This window comes from Varroa destructor, unplaced genomic scaffold, assembly GCF_002443255.2.
Source record: "Varroa destructor unplaced genomic scaffold, Vdes_3.0 BEIS01000001.1, whole genome shotgun sequence".
Classification (NCBI taxonomy): Eukaryota; Metazoa; Arthropoda; class Arachnida; order Mesostigmata; family Varroidae; genus Varroa; species Varroa destructor.
In genome coordinates this window covers 6779020-6792391 of record NW_019211454.1, presented here as the reverse complement: position 1 = coordinate 6792391, position 13372 = coordinate 6779020, and the positions used below count along the sequence as shown (strand labels likewise).

General features: G+C 44.3%; 1 protein-coding gene across 3 annotated transcripts in view; it reads right to left on the bottom strand.

Moving 5' to 3' along the window:
• Positions 1-13372, bottom strand: part of LOC111242808 (uncharacterized) — a 403678-nt gene that overhangs the window by 103828 nt on the left and 286478 nt on the right. The window contains exon 1 of one of the 3 annotated variants that reach the window (XR_015317535.1): positions 10918-11529. The exons of the other annotated variants lie outside the window; for them this stretch is intronic. The gene's annotated coding sequence lies outside the window, so the exon portion shown is untranslated. Of the gene's footprint in view, positions 1-10917; positions 11530-13372 lie in introns of those variants that run through there. 3 annotated transcript variants of the gene reach the window in all.

Genomic DNA, 13372 nt, shown 5'->3' with positions numbered 1-13372 from the left:
TTATTAAGATCCTGATGCTATTTGTTAGATGGTTTTTGAAAATTACGCTCTATTGCCTTTTGCTCCTTTTTGGTAACCTTATTGCTCTTACAAATTGCAATTCGAGTTTTCCAAATTGAACTTTTAATGGTCATATGTACCTGCTGCCTGCTGATTGGTACTCAGGTATGAGAGGCGGAAGCGAACTGATACCTATGCAGATGTATAGAATGGCTCATGTATGGTAACGAAAATCCACGTTCGAACCCAAGATCACTAGCATTTCTACTCAGATCGTTAACATTGCCTGCAGTAAGTTCAATGTGTGAATAATTAAACAGTAAAGTACTCGGTGTGCGGCTATCTTTCCGGGGCGTCAGGGGTTTCCACCTCTCGCCGGTAAGACCCCTAGAACCTGAACACGTACGTTTAATATTTAGTTACCACGGATCTGATGGAAATTTCTACTATTCGACACCTAAAACATTTTTTATCTAAATGCATACATTTAGAAAATGCGTCTACCGACCTTGATCAAGGATTCTATAAAATCCAACCTGTCGGTAAGCCGTATCGTATCACGCGCTTCATACCACCCGTAAGTACGTAATTATACTGGTCCAAAACACTACGTAGTGTTGTTAGGGGCAGCAACTATTGGACTAGTCCATTTCTGGCTCCAGCATTTGTTGTCCTGAAGTTATTAGAGAAGTTTGCATAAAAAAATAATGCAAAGCGGGGCTTCATTGAAAGGTTCTGATGACTACTATGCACGCGCATATTAAATGTTATGGATCCTCAACATATTCTAGGGCAACGGGATATAGAGTGATAATGTCAGCCTGGTGTCACCCCCTTTGCTGTTACGGGCCCGTAGTTCTGTCAGGCGCTGAGGTTACACAATTTTCTATGAGTAGATGACTGTAATAAAGAAGTACGTACAAATACGGCCCGAGTACGCTAGGATCGGCAGGAGGGGAAGAGTTGCAGTTGAGTGCCATTGAGCGGCCCTGACGGACATAGAGTGGCGTTTCACTCGATAGGTATGAAAATGGTTGCAAATAAACAGACAGGCTCTTTAACACCGGAATTTTTACTAATGATCGTCCTACGACGCTAGGAAATCAGTAGACGTAGACGAGGTTGGTACTACGATTAGCGTCGACAGCAGTCGACAAATTGGATGGGCGCCGATAAAGACGACGCCAGGCATTCTATTTCCGCCATCGTCTCTAGCGATAACGGGCAAGCGAATGGTGCCGTGAGTTGATTGGATCAGAGCATTTGAAATGTAACTCATGGCACGTGTAGGCGGGCAAAATGAATGTGCACTACCGGGGCGTTGTCCCGGTTCGTAAGGACGAATCCAGTTGCGAGCACTAGAAGCGATCAATGCCAAAGAAGAAGTGCAGATCGATGAACGGGAATCCGAGTGCGATCCCGTGCGCAAAGTACTAACAAAACGATTTCCACTGCGGGGGGGCCTGGTAGTAGCACTACACGATTTACTTAGATGGGAAAGTGGCCTGACAGTTCGACGTGGTACTACGTAGCGGTCCTGTGGGGTATGGCACCAAAGTGCCAATTCAAGAAAATCAGCCCCAACGCGCCCTCACCTACCGGGTGGGAACGAGGGTGCCGAGCGTGAGGAGGCGACTACTGTGTGAGGAAAAGCATTTTACAATAACCAAAAGAATCGAACTGTGTTAGTGGGTAGAGCAAAACGTCAAGGAAACTGGGCTTCTAGGTGGGAAGGACGAAATCGAAGACCGTCGTTTATTCACTGCATTCTCAGTCAGGTTCGCAACTAGTTTATACAGCGTTAGTTAATAGTAAAGAGGTAAAGTTTTGAATGGATATGCGGCCGGCAGTATATCGATTTATACGAAAAGTAAACTCGGAAAGTCAATGGATTCAGCAATTATTCTAGAGGGGATACTAAGAGGAAATTACTGGGATGAATAGAATATATGTTTAACTTTGCAAAAAAAAGTTTTTTGTGGAGAGGGATGAATATCAGTTCTCAGAAAAAACATGCCGGGCAACGTTGATATGAAGGTGGATTTTGCACGTCGCACGTGCACAGTACGAATGGTTCAAAGGTGCAGAAAGAAAAAGTATGGGCAGGACATGTACAAGGAAGTTTGCGCAGATGACCATTGACAGTAGAGGATCGAGTAAACAGAAAGACATATATAACCAAGCTAAATTGCAAATCATATAATCGGTTTAGAAGTTGGGAAGGGTGTCAGATATTACAGTGGGACTAAGAGGGACGGAAGAACACACGTGTACGTAAAGTCGAGTAAGGTTAACAAAAATCATCGCGGCTAAAATATTTCACTACCACACCTGGATAACCTACAAATAACACTTAGAAGGGAAATAAAGAGGAGCTGGCAGAAACGTAACGCTCAATAGTAGAATATATATGATGTATAATTTTAACCAGTAGGCTGAGATGGCGAGCTTTCAGAGTGGCGTAGGGTGAGGTTCATCTGGCATGACAAGGGCTAAGCATGAGTAAATTAAGTATTCGGGCGTTCTGGTTTCGACAAATTAATCAATTAGGCACTACAGGGCTACCATGTATGCGCATCGCTAGACGAAACAGCTGTGCAAACGACGGCACTACCGCTGCGGACTGATCGGCTAAAGGCGGCCTGGAGTAGTTTGGCGTTCGATGTTTGTGGAACTGACGGATCCGTATCCGCGGCACAGCGATTCGCGATGGTAGCGATCGACTGCTATCGCGACTAGGCAGAGGTCGAGTTGGTGCCAGAAGCAGCAGCCACTCGAAAGGTGGAAGTGCTACACAGAGTGTTCTATAAAAAAGACCCAGCGGACAAAATAATCACGTACAATGGAAGGTAATTCGACAACCCGGGATTCCGGAAACTACTCACAGACTTTAGGATAAAACATAGACGTATCAGAGTTTATCATCCACAAGCTAATGGACTGGTTGAAGATTTCAGGAAGGCTTTAGGATGATTTATGGTCACCGCACAATTACTAAACGGTCATTTTGCGAAACGTATTGTAAAATTGCTTGGATTAGATGATGTGGAGGCAACGACGGGCGTGACCCCAGCAGCACTTCTATACGGTAAAAAGGGATATACCTACAGTCTGGAGGAGGGGTGCGTACGGCATAAGAAAGAAACTTGCCTTCGAAGTTACCCTCCGGCAAGAGCCGAGCTTAGGGACAGCAGGACCGGGAGAGGAGAACTCGAAGTAGTTCATAAAATTAGCAAGGACGATAAAGTAGACAAAAGTTTTAATTAACGATCAGTGGCCAGGAAGAAGGAAATACCGTCACTGGAGCAGAAAGAAAAGAAGAAGCGATGAATGAGAATGACTATGAAGCACCAAAAAGACCAAACGGAGCGAAAACACGATCCATATGTTTCGGTTTATTGTTAGTGATCCTGGAAACATTTGACCGATAAAAAGGAAAATATAATATAGAGAATGACACGTAGACAACGTATGGGGCGTTACTACGATCGACGCAAAAGAAGGGTTGCTGGTGAGTGTCACTCACTAACATTGAGCGGCACCGTACTCGGTCGACATCAGTATTATAATAGCTATTGGTTTGTTGTTCGTCGTTTATTTGTACAAGGCCACGGCAAGGTAGAATATTTAAATGGCTATACCGTTCCGAAAGTTCATTTATCATACAACGCTAGGCAAACATACTCCAAACGATATGGCCATTATCCCCTCTCGATAGTTTTAACTTGCTCAAATCCATGAGCGCTTTTCCTCGATTTTGGATGATAAACGAAGAGTCTAGGTGCGTGTATATATATATATATATATGTTTCTATAAATCTATTTTTCTGTTTCGCCACAATGACTAGATAGCAGCGACAGCAGAAAAAGTAAAAGGAGACTCCGGCCGCTTTAAGATGTCTCCACAGAGTTAGCGGCTGGACGCAATTACAAGACCCTTATTGGTGCAAATCTGTTTCTGACGGTACCCGATTAGCAGTAGCTAATAAGGCAATGCTAAGAGTTCTAGACAACATCGGCTATCGTACGACACTGAGAGCTGACGTAAGAGAAATGAGGAGCTAGGACGTGGCCTTTTGATAAAAACTGTACAGCGATATAGGTACACGTCGTAGAATGAATAGCATATAGAATAGTGAAAAGTCATTATTGGTCCTATGTAATTCCTTTGCATGAAGCAGTTAGCTGATTTGTGTTGGGACGTTTTGTATGTAAGCTAGAATTATCCATATTTCTTGATGAATTTAGTGAAAATCGTGTTCAATATAAATGTACGCGTTTAACTTACTAAGTCAGTTGAAACTTCGGATTACTTTCTGCACTTCACACAGTTTGGATTGGTGAGCCCTTGCGAGCTAATCTAGCAAGGTAAAATATAGGAAATCGACCTAAAGTCTTTATTGACAATGTGATTGATTCAATATGTTAGGTCCATGGGAGCTATCATATTCATCATAATAAAGCTGAAGCAGACAGTGACCTAAGAATGTTGTGTCTGTCTCTAATTATATACATTTTTTTTTTTTTTTTAATATTTAGCCCAGAAATTTACCGTAAATACACAAACAACACTTGGTATTCATTGAATAAAAACACTATATATTCATTGAATGCTTCCAAAAGTCACGTACCCTACTTGGTATTCCAATGTCTAGGCCAATCACAGCGTAACTTTTACAGCTGACTAAGATCCATATGGATGCCGCTGGCTAGATAAAACAAAGCACTGCAAGCATCACATGGATTTATCGGAACCTCTACAAAATATCACTATTCGTAGCATTTGTCGCTAGTTGCAGGATAACAGACAACCGATTAACTATTACGCCTACTGAACTTCGGATCTCTTAACCAGTTGATCTGGGTAGGAAATTGTTTCGCGCTAGAAGGAACCGCTAGCCATCTGAAGCAGCAACACATAGCAGAGCGATAGTAAGATCGGGCGTAGAAGCTCGAAGCAGTTGTTTGAGACTACTTGCTGTAGCTATCTATGCTTTTCGGTCACCGTTCCCTGAGTCCTCCTTCCACCCCTCTCGCTTCTGCTCAGAATCACTGTTATGCCGTATTAGTGATAGTACACGATTCAAGACTTCAGATTGACACCGCATGACGCATGAGAACGACGATGCCCAAGAAGAGATCGGATCAGACAACCAGCTCGATGAGCGTCGAACATATGACAGCAGAGGAGAGCTCTCCGCCACTTAGGCTCCAATTTCGTTTAGTACTCATTATCATATGTATCATATTCATACTCATGTCGTCCCTAGCAATCTGAGTTTGAAGCTCGTCTCTTCTAGTGCTCGTTTGTAAATCGTAGCTGTTTGTTATCAGGTTCCTTCCTTCGCCCCCTCCCGTGTTCGACTCGTATCGTGAACAATACGAAGTTAACTTCACGGCACAGGTGGGACTGATGTGCATTGATAACGCTGGAAAAAAGACTGCTGTATTATATAGCAAGACAATCTCTGTCTGTTAAAAGCATAATTTTCTACCCAGTAGAAACTATCGTCTGTAAACCAGCAGCGAGGCATCCGAATTCTTCCGTCTTGCCTATCATTGTAGTCAATTATACGGAGCGCTTTATTCATACAATATATGTTAACTCTGCTTTGAAATGAAAATATTGAAGAACTTAGAAATCAAACCTCCTTCATCTACTTTGTTACTGAAGAGACGTTTTTGCTCACAACATTACTGTGAAGGACTTGCTTCGGGTTGGGCAACTGCCAATGCTGTGGGCATCGATGGCTACGGATTAGTTACTATACGAAAAAGATACAACAATATTGTGCCTTACATTGGTCGTTATTTGGCTGTGTACGTTGCGTTTAGCTGTTTGCCTCATCTGCATGAGAAAACGATTAAGGCATTTCTAGTGACGACACAAAGCGCCCTTGTGTATGCATGGGTTTCGTACGGCGCCCGTATTAATGGCGATTACGTCGTCAACGTCGAAAGCTCTTGCTAATACGTAATAGTGATTGTGAGAAGCGGATTCCAAAGGGGTTTATGGACGGACTCTGTGAGTGACCTGAACCCCGTCTCTCATTCGTTTGCCGTTGAGCTATAAATGACCAAGGACACCACTAGCAGCGTCCGAACTGGCGGAGAGTGACGACCACCCCGGAAATGCATACCATTTGTGCCTAACAGCGAAATTGGTGTACTCTTTGGATAGTATTTGCTTTGCCTCAATAGCATTCACCCCCCAAGTATTTTCTTCGCATTGCCCCAGTTCGAACGGTAGCAGCACAAGCAGCAGTAGTTGCCCGCTAGTCTTTCTGCTTTAAGTAACGTACCCCAGTAAAAAAAAAGCCTAAATGAGCGTCTTGCTCTTTGCCGCTAACGCTTTTTCCTCTTCGCGCGCTCGCCGTCTTCTTATCAGGACAACGCAAACACAGAATCACCTTTCTCATCCCTTCTGGTTTCTTCTAGCTTTGGCCAGCCTCTTCTACACTTCAACCGCTCGCAGCAGGCCAGTCTTCAGCCTGCCAACCCGTAATTCTTAGGATCCAGCTGACAACCACCCGTTTGTGTGTCAACACTGAAAGTCCGCCAGCCAGTCAGCGCGGCGCTAAGGAACACTGTCCTGTCGCGACGGTCTGCCGCGTCTAACAGAGACTGTACCCATAGTGGAGGGGATGAAAGGTCCCCTGCCAGCCAGAGAAAGAGAAGACTCTATACTAGTCAAGGCTTGAGGCAATTTTTCTTTCAAGACAATGCCAGTCGACACGTTCGTTAAGTGGACGTCGTTCCAAATACGCATTCCAGCACTTAGCAGGCGGGTACGACATTCGACGGCTTGCAGCTGCCTGTAACCGAGCCCTGACTTCTAATGCCAATCTATCCTATGTCATCTACGTCTCCTGAAAATCACATACACACTCAGAAAGATGTGCACGGCATCTGTTACGGCAGTTGCTATGACAAGAATGGTAAAGGGCTTCCTTTTGTAAGAAGCCAAATCGGTTGTTCATCTGGACGTTGGCTGACGATATAACAATGCGTTAGGTGGCTCCTTTCTTCCGGGACATCATGGACACTGCGCATTGAAGTCCTACTACGAGGTAGTTTTTTCTTATCTTTTTTTTTGTCGAAAGATATTCACTACACAGTAAGCATCAGGCAGACCTTTAACTATCTACGCAAAAGAATGCTAAAATTTACTAATATATAGAACGGCATCGTTTCACTGACTCACCCTTTCGAGCTATGTTATCCACCATTTTCGTTAAACTGAAATCGCTGAAAGTGTACGAGGTAGTACCTTGCAGCAATTTCCTGTTACAAGAACAAATACAAAGTGTTTACAAATGTAGAGCTGACTGCAGGGCAAATAGAAGCTGAAGAACCGCCCAGCCTGCCGTGGGTTGATGCTCTTTTTGCGACGTCCGCTTAGCCATTAGACATGACATCTGCAATACTTGTTAACGGGTTTCTTCGCTCTGCCTAGATCTAAAGGGCGACTCATGAAGTAGTTCGATGGAAGAATGGCCAGAGCGGCTTCACTGAGCAGCGCTCCGCATTCGTTACCCAAGCGCCGCCTCAGCTAAATATCTGCTAAAAGCATGTTATGGCTTCACTCCTTGGCGTCACTTCTTTGCAAAAGCATCCAGTGCCGGGTAAAGGCCTCTTCTTGACCTGACCCTTATTCCATCTCTAAAACAATAGGACTGTCATTTTCGTCATAGGAGGCAAGAATTGCTAATTCAAAGCCCACCGTCGACATTTACCACAGGATATGTGTGGTGAAATAGAGGGAACGTATAGGTATATGCGTGTTCGTTATAAAACTATACAATTTGCCGGTGACTTAGGAGGCCATGTCAAGGATACGAGCGACTGTTGAGGCTGTTTATTTTCAATCTGGCTAAACTCTTACGGCCTATACATCAAGTGTGTGTTGAGTGAGCATCTCTTTTTCATATAACGATAAAAAACTTAGCATATACAAACTTCTGCATATATTTACTTAGAGCATAAATAACTTCCCTTATAAATAGCTGAAACTACGATACTTTTTAATAAATTGCTTTGATAAATTGATACTTTTTTATATAATTCTTATACAATAAGCGCAGTTTAAACCTTTTCTCCACCATCGGATGTATTTATAGTGCATTTCCGTTGAATAACTGCGGTCTATAAAATTCGAATAATACTAATAAAAATAAACTTTATCGATCTTCTGGCTGTACTAGAACACATCGATCCGGCTTTAACACGACACTTGAATTGTATTTATCCAGCTCTAGTAGGCACGTGGGAGATGGAGGAATGGATCTGTATCGCGCACGGCGCCCACAGAGCCTATCGGTCGGATGAAAGTACGACTGTTTTCGAGCATTCTGACTTTTCGTATGCTTCAGCCTACCTCTCTACTCTGTGCCTAACAAGGACCGCCTACAAATATGCACAGAATCTGGACGTCGACATCCTCCTGCTGTATTGACGACCGACGAACCCGCCACGTTGCACAGCCGCTGTAAGCTCTACCGTACGCATCACTGTTCTTTCGCGTCAATGGCGTTTCGTGCTCCGATTTCTGCTCTCTACATGTCTGAAAGAAGGACGAATTCCAGACCCGCAAATGGGTAAGCGTGGTTCACCAGGCAAGTAACAATGCCGTTGCCGCCGTCGGTGGCAGTCAGTACTGGAGACGCACGTATGGATGTTTGCTATGTCTGTCTATTTAGACCGTAAGGATGTGTGTAAAGCATGCGGGTTCATGTATAATGTTGGAGAGGGTATATGCAAGTTTTCTGTCTCGATCTGCCGCCGTCGTGGCCTTATCGTCCCATTCGGGCAGCTATGGCATGGAACAAGCGTGGAGGCAGAGAGCTGAGCGCAAGAAAAGGAGGATAGTGGTTTCGAAATAGTCCCCGCTGTTTCACATTGTTATGGGATGTTAGGATTCAATTAATCAGGTGCCGCCTCTGCCAGCGACAGAAGCATCCACGGCCACCATAATTTTTTGCATCCAAGTAAGTAATTAGACATGCCTTTGCTAGCTAGGATGGAAGGATGCAGCCGGCGGGGTTCGACCACAAGGAGCACGAAGCGCTGGCCATGGGAGTAAGGGTGAGCGAAAGAGAAAAAAGAGGAGAGTCTACAGGAGTCGCCTATGCTGAGTCGAACGGATGTGAATTTCTACGAAGAAAATAGAAACAGAATCAACGTCAGCCTGATTTCTGCTGTGGTCGTTCGCGCCATCCTATGCTTCATATTTTCGTTGGGCACTTCGATACAGCCTTTGCTTCCACTGCTGCTTTGCTTAATGCGCCCTTTCACGATCGAGCTTCACCATTACGCCGTCACCCCCTTTCCTGACCCATATAATACCCCAGCTATGTAGACATTCTGACCGGGTATGCATACTGTATCCTTGTAGTCCAACCAAAAGAACATATTTACACGTCGCTGCGATTACAGCCGTCGGTAATCCTCGGCAGTCGCTAGCACTTATAACAACTAACGTCAACTCGAACGACACTAGATTGCGGTAGTGACATAGTGGTTTGGCGTTTTGCAGAATCGTTGTGGCGTCTTCCAGATTTATGTTCAAGCGGGTCCATAGCAAATCCCGCGCCAACACTCAACACAGAGCTCTCTATTATATGCCCACCCCGTCCTGCAACCCGCTAACTCTTAGCTTAGCTCCGGTAGCAGCTAGCAGTTGGTTCACCCAATCGACGACTGGCACGCACAATTCCACCTATTGCGACTCTTCATTGTGTACCCTCCCTCTCTTGATCATGGTACCTGTATTCTTGCCTGCATGACAGCTGTAATTTCATTTGCTTTCCATCTTGTGTTTGGATCCTGCCTTACGTAACAACCCCACCACCTTTACCGCATAGTTTTGTATTATGTCCCCCTTCTCACACGCGTATGCGCCAGCTTCGTATAGCTTTACCGGTTAGGCAAACTTCAAGACGAGTAAAGCTTGATGATGGTTTTGTTTTCCTTGAATTTCTCCTTACTTCTATATCCGGCCAAGTAACTCATTGCCAACGGAAACGGTTTTTCTTACCCGGGCCGGGCGCGCTTAGACCAGATATTAATTCAATCATATTTATATCACAAAGCGAAAAGTTGGATAGGTTAATACACTGAAGCAGTTAAGTCTTTTAGATGCTAGTTTTTTCTCCGACCCTTGAGTTTTTTCTGTCTTAGTCTTTCCCACTTATACCAGCTATAATAGCAAATATTGCTCGAGCGGTAGTAGCACCTACATAACAAAATTTAAAGTTCAGTCATTTCCTACATACATAAATACCAGTCATCCTTGAAATTTTATCTGCTGGGGGGGGGGGGGGGGGGGGATAAACAGTGATGTCCTATGTAGATGTTTCTAGGCGGACCACATCAACTCAGAGATCAGAGTAACTTCTGCTCATCATACGCTAACCAGCAACCAGAGAGGCAATCTGCTTTCCATGCGAATGAAAATTAGGTTAGATGGTTCGTCTAAGCATAACACCTGAACTTTGAGGTACAAAGGAAACGGAACTGCAACCGTAAATTTTTTTTTGCCAATTTCGCAATTCTTTTTATAATAATAGTAATAATAGCACTAGTATAAGTCCTTATTGTTGATATCTATGTCAACCTTGCCTGCGTGTAATTAGCGTAGCGTGTTCATCTCTTCCTGTTATCTGGTCATCTCCTGTCGCTTGAAGCCAATCTATCATATGACAGACAAGACAGTTTCACGCCGGTGACACTCACTTTAGGCTAGTAACAAGCTCTGACAGACAAGCTAAATATTACCATGAGTAATTCTCTGTCAATGCGATTATCTATCTGGGGCTAAGTGCAACCTACGAAGTTCTTCCAGTCATTACTCCGTATATCGCCGTCTCTGTTTTCTCTGCTAAGCGACGTCCGGCTCTAATAATTGTCATTACTTACGTCCGTGTCGTCGATTTGTGCCGATTGCTTGTGTTTGTCCCCGGTCGTCAACTCGGTAACCACTTAGGTCAGTCATTGAGTTCATTCATGCGTACCCATTCCACGTAAAACTACCTCCTACGTAGAGGATATCGCCGTGCATCGAATAATTTTTGCTTGTTGAAGTATTCTTCGCGGCATATTCTTTTTTTTTTTCTACGTAACACCTATAAATGCATCCGGCAGGCTTCGTGTAAGCTTTTCTAGCTTTCTGAGACTTTTTGCAAACCTACCTTTGATCCCCTTTTATAAAGCCTCTTTCCCGTTTGCCTCGCATATGCGGAATACAGCTGCGGTCATTATACAGAGTGGCCTCTATTCGATCGGAGTGACAGTGGCGACCTCTTCGGCCGCAGAGTAAAACTCAGTGCGAGTAGCCCATGACGTCGGTGCCAACGACGACAACGAGACGCTGCAGACGGGAGAAAGACGACGTAGCGGAATGCGCGCGCTTGTAGGATAACGGTATGGGAGAAGGATAGAAAGAGCGAGAGGTCAGCTAAAAATAGAATAGCTGTTTGCACTCATACCACGGGAGCCGGCGAGTGAGAAGGAACCGAGTCGTAAGTTGCCTTTCCTGTCTTTTAGAGACGGTGAAACAAAAAGAAACATTGAGGGATTAAAAAAGGGACAAGGGAACACGGGCTTTACGATACATGCTTCTACCGGAAAGATCGCTGGCTGGCGGCCGTCAAAAACGGTCACCGTTAGCCGTGCACGTGGAGCGAACATTATGTGGTGTTACTCAACGAGCGATGCGTAGAAATGGCAGACCAAAGAAAAGCGGCCCTTTGGTGCTGAAACCCTAAAATTAGCCAGGGAAGACTGAACTTCCCCCACCCGCGCGAAGTTCGCATTTATCCTCGAAGGCGACAGGCAGATAGAAAAACAATAATCGATAATGAAAAAAGCTAATTTATGTGGGACAAAATATGGCAAGCAGGTGGAAGGCGACGCAGGGCTAAAACAGACTGGCCCTAAACATAAGACAGAGGAGTTAATTTCTTTATTCATGAATGTCGAAAAAACTAAAAGCAGGCCTTTATGACTTGTCTAACTTATTTACCGGCCGGTCAACAAGCTAGCTGCTAAATAGGTGAAAAGCCTTTTAAGCCGCCTTTGCCTCAATGTATATGCAACCATGTTCGTTCATCGATCACAATCATCTGCCCAAATTTCGGGTTGTTCAGTACACAGCGTTTATTGAAACAGCTCTCTTCGGCACACAATAGCCTAGACGTCGACGTAATGGTATTGCAAGATTTCACCATCACTGAACAACAATCAGTGAAGGAACATGTTAGCCACTGCCTACGCTCACAGGCTAGTACAACGAATCGTGAGAAAAAGAAGTTGTTGTATGAGCACTGTTTCAAGAAAAGGATTGTCGACAATAATTTACGTACGGGCTCCGAGTAATGCTAGTAAAGCTAACTAACGATACTGCCGTTTTCTGACACAATTGTATTCCAAGGACGCAATGCGACGGCAGGCAGGATCCCAAAATGGGAGAGATGGTCGCTAAATAATTGAATTCCTTCATTGCTATGTACATGGAACAGTAACGGAGTTAAGACCGGTTTCCATTTCGATTTCGAAGATGAGTCTGCAACTACCGTCCAGCTATCTGTCCCCGATAATCAGCGATATAGCGATTCATCACTAAGCAAGCGAGGCCTTACACGGAATAGCTTGCAGGAGAGAACATGACGGCTCCGAAAAATTATGCACAGAATTTTCCAGAGTTGCAGTTCCTGGTTAGTCATAGGCGTTTGAGATTTAGGCAACAGTGCCACTTATCGCAAGATCAGAAAATATGAAGTAGATTCCAAGAAGATTGTATGGTAACACGAAAGAATATGTATGCCAAAGTATATAAAAAAGAAAACACTTAGAGCCTGTATATGCTCAAGGCACTAAAACAACTGGAAACTTCAGCTTCGCTTAAGCTTTTTTTAATTGTAGATAGCAATTACTATCGACCCATACATATACGACATAATCACAAATAGAAAATCGTCTCTGTCTCCGATCATTTACATTAAAACAAGCGCAGTCATCACCAATGGACCTTCTCGGAACCACCCAGATTTCGTTGAGCCCCTTCATGGAGCGGCTTTAAACCCAATACTCTTTAAAAAGCTTCAGTAGTCAAAACTTTGTTTTTAGTGTCTATGTGCGTGTATGTTTGCTTCGAAACCCCCGCAGCACAACGCGTCCTTCCTTCCCGTCCTTCGTGATTACGTCCCACCGATCCAGCGTATCTTTCCTCTCGGCCAACGCGAGGTCAGACTCGGTGCTCTTTGGTTACCTACTCGTGCAAAGACTACTCAGGTTGACCTTCTTTTGTAACAATGGCCGAAAGCTTCTACGACGTCCTCGTCGTATTAGGCTGTTAGCGATTAACGTGGCAGCT